The 8,237-nt window shown below is 51.3% G+C and overlaps 1 pseudogene; it reads left to right on the forward strand.

Annotated features, from left to right (window-relative positions):
* The first annotated feature begins 6,879 nt into the window (after positions 1 to 6,879).
* LOC111175447 (methylosome protein WDR77 pseudogene) lies at positions 6,880 to 7,977 on the forward strand (annotated as a pseudogene).
* Positions 7,978 to 8,237: the final 260 nt, after the last annotated feature.

Raw genomic sequence — 8,237 nt, forward strand, 5'->3', positions numbered from 1 at the left:
TTCCTGAATGAATGAATGCCTGAACGTTTACCACAAGGCCAGTGTCCTCAATCTGCCACCTAGCAGTCTGAAGTGAGCCCTTCTCACAGCCACCCACCCCAGGGTCAATTCCTCTTGACACTGCTGCCCCAAGAGCCGAATTTTCCATCCCTCAACCCATCCCTTTCCATGAACTGGTCCGGTAGAAAACACCCACGACTTCGCTGAGACTCTTGTTCTGTCACTGCCTCTCACACCCTCTGCCGCCCAGGAGATCACGTCTCCTCTCTTACTTACACCCCTTACCCTGAAATGGGAGTGGTTATCTTACTTAACCTCACAGAGCAGTTCCAAGCATCCAGAAAGCATTCTAAGAAACAGGCAATTATCTGAAAGGAGGGAGGGATTAATATACCTGCAAGTGTAGAGAAACAGCCCCCTCTGATTTTTTAGATTGAAATTTTCCAGAAGGGGGTGATGTGCTGCCTTGTCCTGGCCTCACCCCGCCCAAGATGGAGGCGAGCTGGGCTCTCACATCCCCACATCGCCCTGCACAGAGGGGCAGACCCCCTGCAGACAACTCACTCTGTAGCCTTCTCCTGGTGCTTCCTCCTCTTCCAGCCTCATGCTTCTCATCTGTAAAATGGAGATAATCGTTTTTGCTCCAGCTGTCTCACGGGAGTAGTGAGGAGATGAAATGAGGAGGTGGATAAAGAAGCTTCATTCCTTGGTATCTTGACAAGCCCACCCACTTTTCTCCCAGTCTTGAATCTCTTGCAAGGGACCAGAATCATTCTATCTCTCACACCTCCAAAGGCAAGATTACTGTCAGCAGCTGTGTGATCCTAGCAAGTCGCCCATCCTCTTGGAGCCTCAGTGGAGGGTTGGGATTCAGGATCACCACAGCTCTTCCAACCATGTAATGCCATGTAAACTACACCCATTGAGAGAAACCTACACGGGTCAATTGGTCCATCCCCCTGTGCCCATCACCCAGCCCAGACAGATGCTCAACTCTCCAGATCCCAAAGGAAGCAGGACCTGGTTTCTTGAGCCACTCAGCCCAAGGGTTCTCTAATCTGATCTCATTGGGCCTCAGTTTTCAAATCTGTAATATGGGGACAATCCCCTGCTCAAACTCCCCCATGGCCCCCAGTATCCCCCACCCATCCTTGCCCATCCCTCTTACCATCCTCCTGTCTGTGAGGACTCAGATGCACTCTGGCTTTGAGCCTCCTGTCCCCTGGGCCTCGCTCTCTGCCCTGGCCTCCACTTCCTGCTTCTGACCCATTTACAGAGCAGGGATGAAGCTATCCCTTATGAATATGCATGTGGGACAATAAGGGCTTGGGATTGGGGGAGCTTCTGGGGAGAGGCATTCACGAGACACCATCCACCCATACACAGCCCCCCACCAAGGCTGCCCTCCCTCCCAAAGGGTGCATGGGAGTTTGAGGCAAAGGCCTGAAGTAACAACAATAATGATATCCGCAGCAACCATGTTTAAGGGCTTACAACACGCCAGGCACCCTGCTAAGAGCATCTTCTGTAGGACGCTTTTAAGATGGGAACTATTTTCCCGCTTAACAGATAAGGAAATCCATGCTCCAAGAAGTAGCACTCACGTAAGTCACACGTGAAACATATAAAGTGATTACAAGCAGAGCAAGGATGGAACCCAGGTTTTGTTGGACTCCAGAGCTGGTACTCTTTTTTTTTTTTTTTGGCCGCGCCATGCAGCTTGCGGGATCTTAGTTTCCCGACCAGGGATTGAACCAGGGCCTCGGCAGTGGAAGCGTGGAGTCCTAACCACTGGACCACCAGGGAATTCTCAGAGCTGGTACTCTTTTTTTTTTTTTTTTTGCGGTACGCGGGCCTCTCACTGCTGTGGCCTCTCCCGTTGCGGAGCACAGGCTCCGGACGCGCAGGCTCAGCGGCCATGGCTCACGGGCCCAGCCGCTCCGCGGCATGTGGGATCTTCCCGGACCGGGGCACGAACCCGTGTCCCCTGCATCGGCAGGCGGACTCTCAACCACTGCGCCACCAGGGAAGCCCAGAGCTGGTACTCTTAACCTCTGCCATGCAGATGCACAGGGCCAAGCTCGGGAGTGCATGGTCGGGGGCCACATCTGGACCTCACACTCCAGCAGATGTGTCTTAGGCGACCAAGGCTTTAGGAGAGGACTCAGGTCCTGGAATTGACTCCATCTGGAGAATATGGAGACAGGCAGACAGGTGTGTGCATGAACACAGACACACACACGATGTACATGTAAGCACGGATGCGTGCAGAATGTGTTGTGTGTGCATGGCGGTGAGCGTGTGTGACGCGTATGCCCCTGAGGCTGCCCAGGGGATGCAAAGCTCTGCCGCTTTTGTTCCTTTTTCAACCGACCACAGGGCCTGCAGGGTGCCATGTGCCGAGGATGTGGTGTGAACAAGGCAACAGCGTCCCTGCCCTCCTGGAGCGGCAGTCTGGTGGGCTTTGTACCCAGATGTGGTGAACACTCCAGAAGGAACTTTTGTGGGAGGTTTTCTCTGTGGGATGTGACTGGGAGGTGAGGGAGAAGACTGTGGGAAAAGTGGAAAAGATGAGACATGTGGGGCGGGGAGCTGCAGGGGAGCCCCTGACACTTGCCGGAAGCAAAGGCTGGAAGAGTAAACCAGGGCCTGGCACGGACTACCCGAGGGTCACAGGTCTGAGGATTCTAGGTCTCTGGATGCTCCTTTTACAGATATCAAAAGTCTGCCACAAATGCACATGTGGCACTGTGTGTGTGTGTGTGTGTGTCTTTATGTGTGTGTGTGCACAGGTGATTATGTGTGATGTTTGCATATGTGAATTCATGTCAGTATGTGTAAGGAGAGGACATGCATGAATTGGAGAGCATGGGTGAATCATGTGAGGTGTGTGCCCGTGAGGGTTTTACATGTGGGGGGTGTGTGTGAGTGTGAGAGTGCAGCAACACCTGTTACTGTCAGGGAGAAGGAGGCGGGAAAAGAGTGTCATTTGACTGAGTCCTCACATTCGTGAGCCTCAAAAATGCGTCAAAAAACAGATGGGCGGGTGGAGGGATAGAGAGACGAAAGGATGGATTTGGATGGATTTGGATGGATGAATGGAAAAAGGGATGGATATGAGTTGAAGCAAATATTGCAAGATGCTCCTCGTAGATTCCAGATGATAAGGATATGGGTGTTCAGTGTACAATTGTTTCAACCTTTCTGGATGCTTGACATTTTTCATAATAAAATGTTAGAAAACAATGTACACTCAAAGGAGGCTGGATGTCTAGTCCCAGGGAATCACGCGCAAGATGGAAAGAACGGGACGCTCATCATACAATTTTAAACTATATCCCGTCACCAGACCACACAGCACTGTGAACTCATATCATTTATAATTCCTGCAATGATCTTATGAATCTCTCAATTGCATTGGATTTGTGAGTGTGTGTGTGCGCATGTTAAAGATGTTAATTTATTAAATAAAAGTATGTTAAACACACCACAGTTGTGGCCAGACTGTTTCGGCATGTCTTCATTTTTAAATTATTGGGAGCCTCAAAAATAAGAACTGGTTTGGGCCTCTCTTGGCCTGTGAGAGTCCCTGCTGTGTGAGACGTGCAGGTGGGTTTGCACATACACGCACTGTGGGGATGCAAGCACACGTGGCTGGGTGAGGCTTACACCCATGGGAGTGCCCACCCAGTAGCTCAGCCTCCTCTAGGTCCCCATGAGGCCAGCACCGTTCTCAGGGCGAGGGAATGTCTTGGGGCTGAAGAAGGGAAGCCACCGGCCCCATGGCAGTCTTGGGGACCAAGAACTCTCTCATCCAAGGCTTGGACACTCTCAGGCCAAGCGGTGTCCCCTAGCCAGCTGTGGAGTGTGGGCGGCGGAACCTGGGGTGTTTCCCCAGGACAGCAGGGTAAGGCAGGGTGTCCTGCGGCCCCGTGGCTCCTCCCTTTCTCTCCATACACTCCCTTCCTCTCCTCCCTTCCTCTCCTCCTGACTAACCACTCTTCCTCCCTGCTCAGTGCCTGTTGGTCCAAACTGTCAGCAACCCCCATTGTACAGAAGGGGAAACTGAGGTCTGGAGAGAGCAGAGCTACCCAGGCCACACAGCAAGGTAGCAGCAGCATCAGAACTGAGCTCCAGCCTGCATGCTATTCTCTGCACCACTGCCGGCCACCTCTGCATCTCCCTCCTTCTGTAAGGAAGGGTGGGGATCCAGGCCCAGCAGACCCAGCAGGTGAGGCCCCAGAGTGCCCTCCTGCCTGTGTGGGTCACATACAAGATCCAGTAGGCCACGTGGGCACCAAAAACAGAGCATGGCTGGGAGGCTGGACTCAGGTTCTAATCCCAGCTCTGCCATAGACCCTGTTGGAGTGAACCTGGACAGTTCCCTGTCCCTCCCAGGGCTTCAGTTTCTCCACCTGTAAAACAAATGAGGTGAACTACAGCAGTAGTTCACATGTTTGGAAGCAGAACCCTGAGCAGCTACAAGAGTTGCTGCCCTTTGTTGGTGCAGGGAAGGCAAATAGATCTCCATCCACTCAGCCCCCTCCTCTGCCCTCCACCAAGGAACTCGCCAAAGAAATTTCCACCCAATTGCAGAACCAGGGGATAAGAGATCAGGCTTCATCACCAAACAAGGCTGGGCTGCTTACCAGCTGTGTAAGGCTCCCCAAGCCTCAGCTTGCTCCTCTGTAAAATGGGGTTAACAGTACCAACCTCCTAGGGCTGTGTGAGATTAAATGAAATAATTCATGTCCAGTGCTTGGTACATGATGAACCTAGTAAAACTTCAGGCAACAGTGGCTCTTATTACTAGTCACCCCCAGATGAGAACCACTGCATAAGCCTGCTGGCTTCACCATGCGTTGTATCTGTTGTTCTGGCCCCAAAGCCAGTGCATTTTGGCAGCTGCTACCCCAGATTCCTCAGCTGGCCTATCTCTGCAGCTGCTCCAGAGCAGCTGGGCATGCAGAGGCTGCTTCAAGGCCAGGCCTGGCCCCGAGGAAGGGAAGAATAGGGCTCCCTGTAATCAGGCTGGCCTGGGAGCAGGGGCCGGGAGCAGGGTCAGTTTCATCTGGATGACAAAGCCTCTGACAGGCCATCATTAGCTCCCCTCCCCTGCCCTGCGCCAGGCCCTGACCTGGCTCCTGAAGCTCCAGAGAGAAGGCAGCAGGTATTTAGCCAAAGCCTTTCATCCCCCGGGGCCCTCCCCTGGCTGCCTGGTGACACAAGCAGGAGGGAAAGTCAGCTTGAAGCCAGGGTCCCCAACCCACCAGGCAGCAATCAGCCCCAGGGTGGACAGCCACTTGGAATTGAGAATCCTGCAATGTTGGAGCTGAAGGAAACTCACAACTACCTAACGTATATATATATATATACAGTGGAATATTATTCAGTCTTAAAAGGGAAGGAGGGACTTCCCCGGTGATGCAGTGGTTAAGAGTCTGCCTTTCAATGCAGGGGACAGGGGTTTGAGCCCTGGTCCGGGAAGATCCCACATGCCGTGGAGCAACTAAGCCTGTGCGCCACAACTACTGAGCCCGTGTTCTAGAGCCCACGAGCCACAACTACTGAGCCCACGTGCCACAACTACTGAGCCTGCTTGCCGCAACTACAGAAGCCCACACGGCTAGAGCTCCGCAACAAGAGAAGCCACAGCAATGAGAAGGCTGCGCACCCCCAACGAAGTGTAGCCCCTGCTCATCGCAACTGAAAAGAAAGCCCGCGTGCAGCAATGAAGACCCAATGCAGCCAAAAATAAATAAATAAATAAATAAATCTTTTATAAACAAGAAACACCTCTAGTGTCTCCTCTTATTTAACAGATGGGGAAACTGAGGCTGAGACAGGGGAAAGGGCTTACACCCATGCACACAATGGGTGACTGTTGAGAGGTGCTCCCTGACTTTCTGTTCCTTCCCCAGCAAGCTCCGCTCTCACCCCGGGCTGCACAGCTGCTGCATCCAACTCCTAACCTGGACTCCAGATTCCAGCTGGCTCTTTGGCACACCTACCAGTGCAATTTCTGCAATCTTTTAAAAAAATAACGTTACTCCTTTACTCTGAGTTTTGTTTCTCCCAGTTATAAAATATACCTGTTCCATGAGAGCAGGGACCTCATTTGTCTAGTTCACCTCAGGATCCAATCCCCCAGATTTTTGCATCAGGCAGGGCATTGGGGAAATACAAGAATGCTTTAAAAAAGTAAAAAGAAATCACCCGTTACTTCCCACCCTCAACGTGTTTTAATATATCTTATTCTTTTTTAAAAATTATTTTATTGAATTACAGTTGATTTACAATGTTGTGTTAATTTCTGCTGTACAGCAGTGATTCAGTTATACATATATATACATTCTTTTTCATATTCTTTTCCATTATAGTTTATCAAAGGATATTGAATATAGTTCCCTGTGCTATACAGTAGAACCTTGTTGTGTATCTATTCTATATAGAATAGTTTGCACCTGCTAATCCCAAACTCCCAGTCCATCCCTCCCCCACCCCCCTCCCCCTTGGCAACCACAAGTCTGTTCTCTATGTCTGTGAGTCTGTTTCTGTTTCATAGATAGGTTCATTTGTGCCATATTTTAGATTCCACATGTAAGTGATAACATATGGTATTTGTGTTTCTCTTTCTGACCTCCTTTGCTTAGTATGATCATCTCTAGTTGAATCCATGTTGCTGCAAATGGCATTATTTCATACTTTTTATGGCTGAGTAGTATTCCATTGTATAGATGTACCAACATCTTCTTTATTCATTCATCTGTTGATGGACATTTAGGTTGTTTCCATGTCTTGGCTACTGTGAATAGTGCTGCTATGAACATGAGGGTACCACTTCACCATGAACATTTTCCTGGCCATTAAGATGTTTTCCTGAGGAGGGACCACGTGGGGGTTGGCAGAGCTGAATCTCTGGCGGGCGTCCAGTTTGGGGCCAGGTTGGAGTTGGAACCATGGAGATTTGGAAGGAAACCCCACCCCCAACTTGTGCCCCTGGCAGCGGGGAGTGGAACCATCCCCCTAATGCGCCCACCTGTATGGAGCATCAGTTGGAGGCGGTGTGGTATCGGGGCATTCCTGCTAACGGCTTCCAGCTTGAGTGGCCTCTGCTGGGCTGGCTCCCTCTGACTTTTTAGGGACCATTGTGCTGTCCGCAAGGAAGATTTCTGCTCTGCTGGAGTCCAGACGGAGGCTGGAGTGGCTGACCTCACTTGGGTAGGGGACAGAGGTATCCTAATAGCTTCCAATTCAGGTGCTGTTGAATTGTGGGAGCTGGATGAGAATGAGACACTCATTGACAGCAAGTTCTGCAAGTATGAGCACCATGACATCGTGTCTGCAGTGTCCCAAGCTCTGGCACACAGCGGTTGGTGGTAGCAAAGACTTCTGCATCAAGGTTTGGGACCTTGCTCGGTAGATGATTCTGAATTCATACCGAGCTCACTCTGGGCAGGTCACCTGTGTTGCTGCCTCTCTACACAAGGACTCCGTGTTTCTTTCATGCACTGAGGACAGTAGAATTTCACTGTGGGATATCCACTGCCCCAAGCCAGCATCACAGATGGGCTGCAGTGCCTCTGACTACCTTCCTACCTCCCAGCCTTGGCATCCTCAGTGGAGTAAAGTCTTTGTCTTCGGTGATGAGAATGGACTGTCTCCCTTGTGGGCACAAAGAGTGCAAGCTGTGCCCTCAGCTCAGCTGTGCGCTCCCAGCGTTTCACTGGGCTGGTGTTCTCCCCACACAGCGCCCCCTTCCGGCCTCTGTCAGTGAACACGGCTCACTTGCTGTGCTGGACTCAGGCATTGCCGAGGGGTGTAGAAGCTGAGCCCACAGAGGCTGTGAGAGATACTACTCTGTCCCTGCGAAATCACTCCCTTCTTACCCCAGTGGGCTGGGACTGTCAGGTCACCCACCATATCGTGCCCACAGAACCTCTCCCAGAGCCTGGACCTAAAAGTGTTGCCAAGTAGGTTGGATTTCAGACAAAAAGCAAATCCCCCGTGAGTATCCACTCCCTTTGCCCCTGCCCTCTCAGTTTGTGAGACAACACAGGAGCCTTATACAGTGCGTTGATACGTCAGACCTGTGCAGTTAATGGGCACTGTCTCTCATCCTGGGGCAAGCTGGATTCTGGGGTTCTGTAGTCAGGGAAGAAAAACTTCCTTGAACATGGATATGTATGTGTGTCTGAGTGTGTGTGTAGATACATAGCTGTTGCTGGCAGGGGGGA

This window comes from Delphinapterus leucas, chromosome 1, assembly GCF_059928025.1.
Source record: "Delphinapterus leucas isolate spDelLeu-1000000601 "Yukka" chromosome 1, BTC_Dleu_Yukka2, whole genome shotgun sequence".
Lineage (NCBI taxonomy): Eukaryota > Metazoa > Chordata > Mammalia > Artiodactyla > Monodontidae > Delphinapterus > Delphinapterus leucas.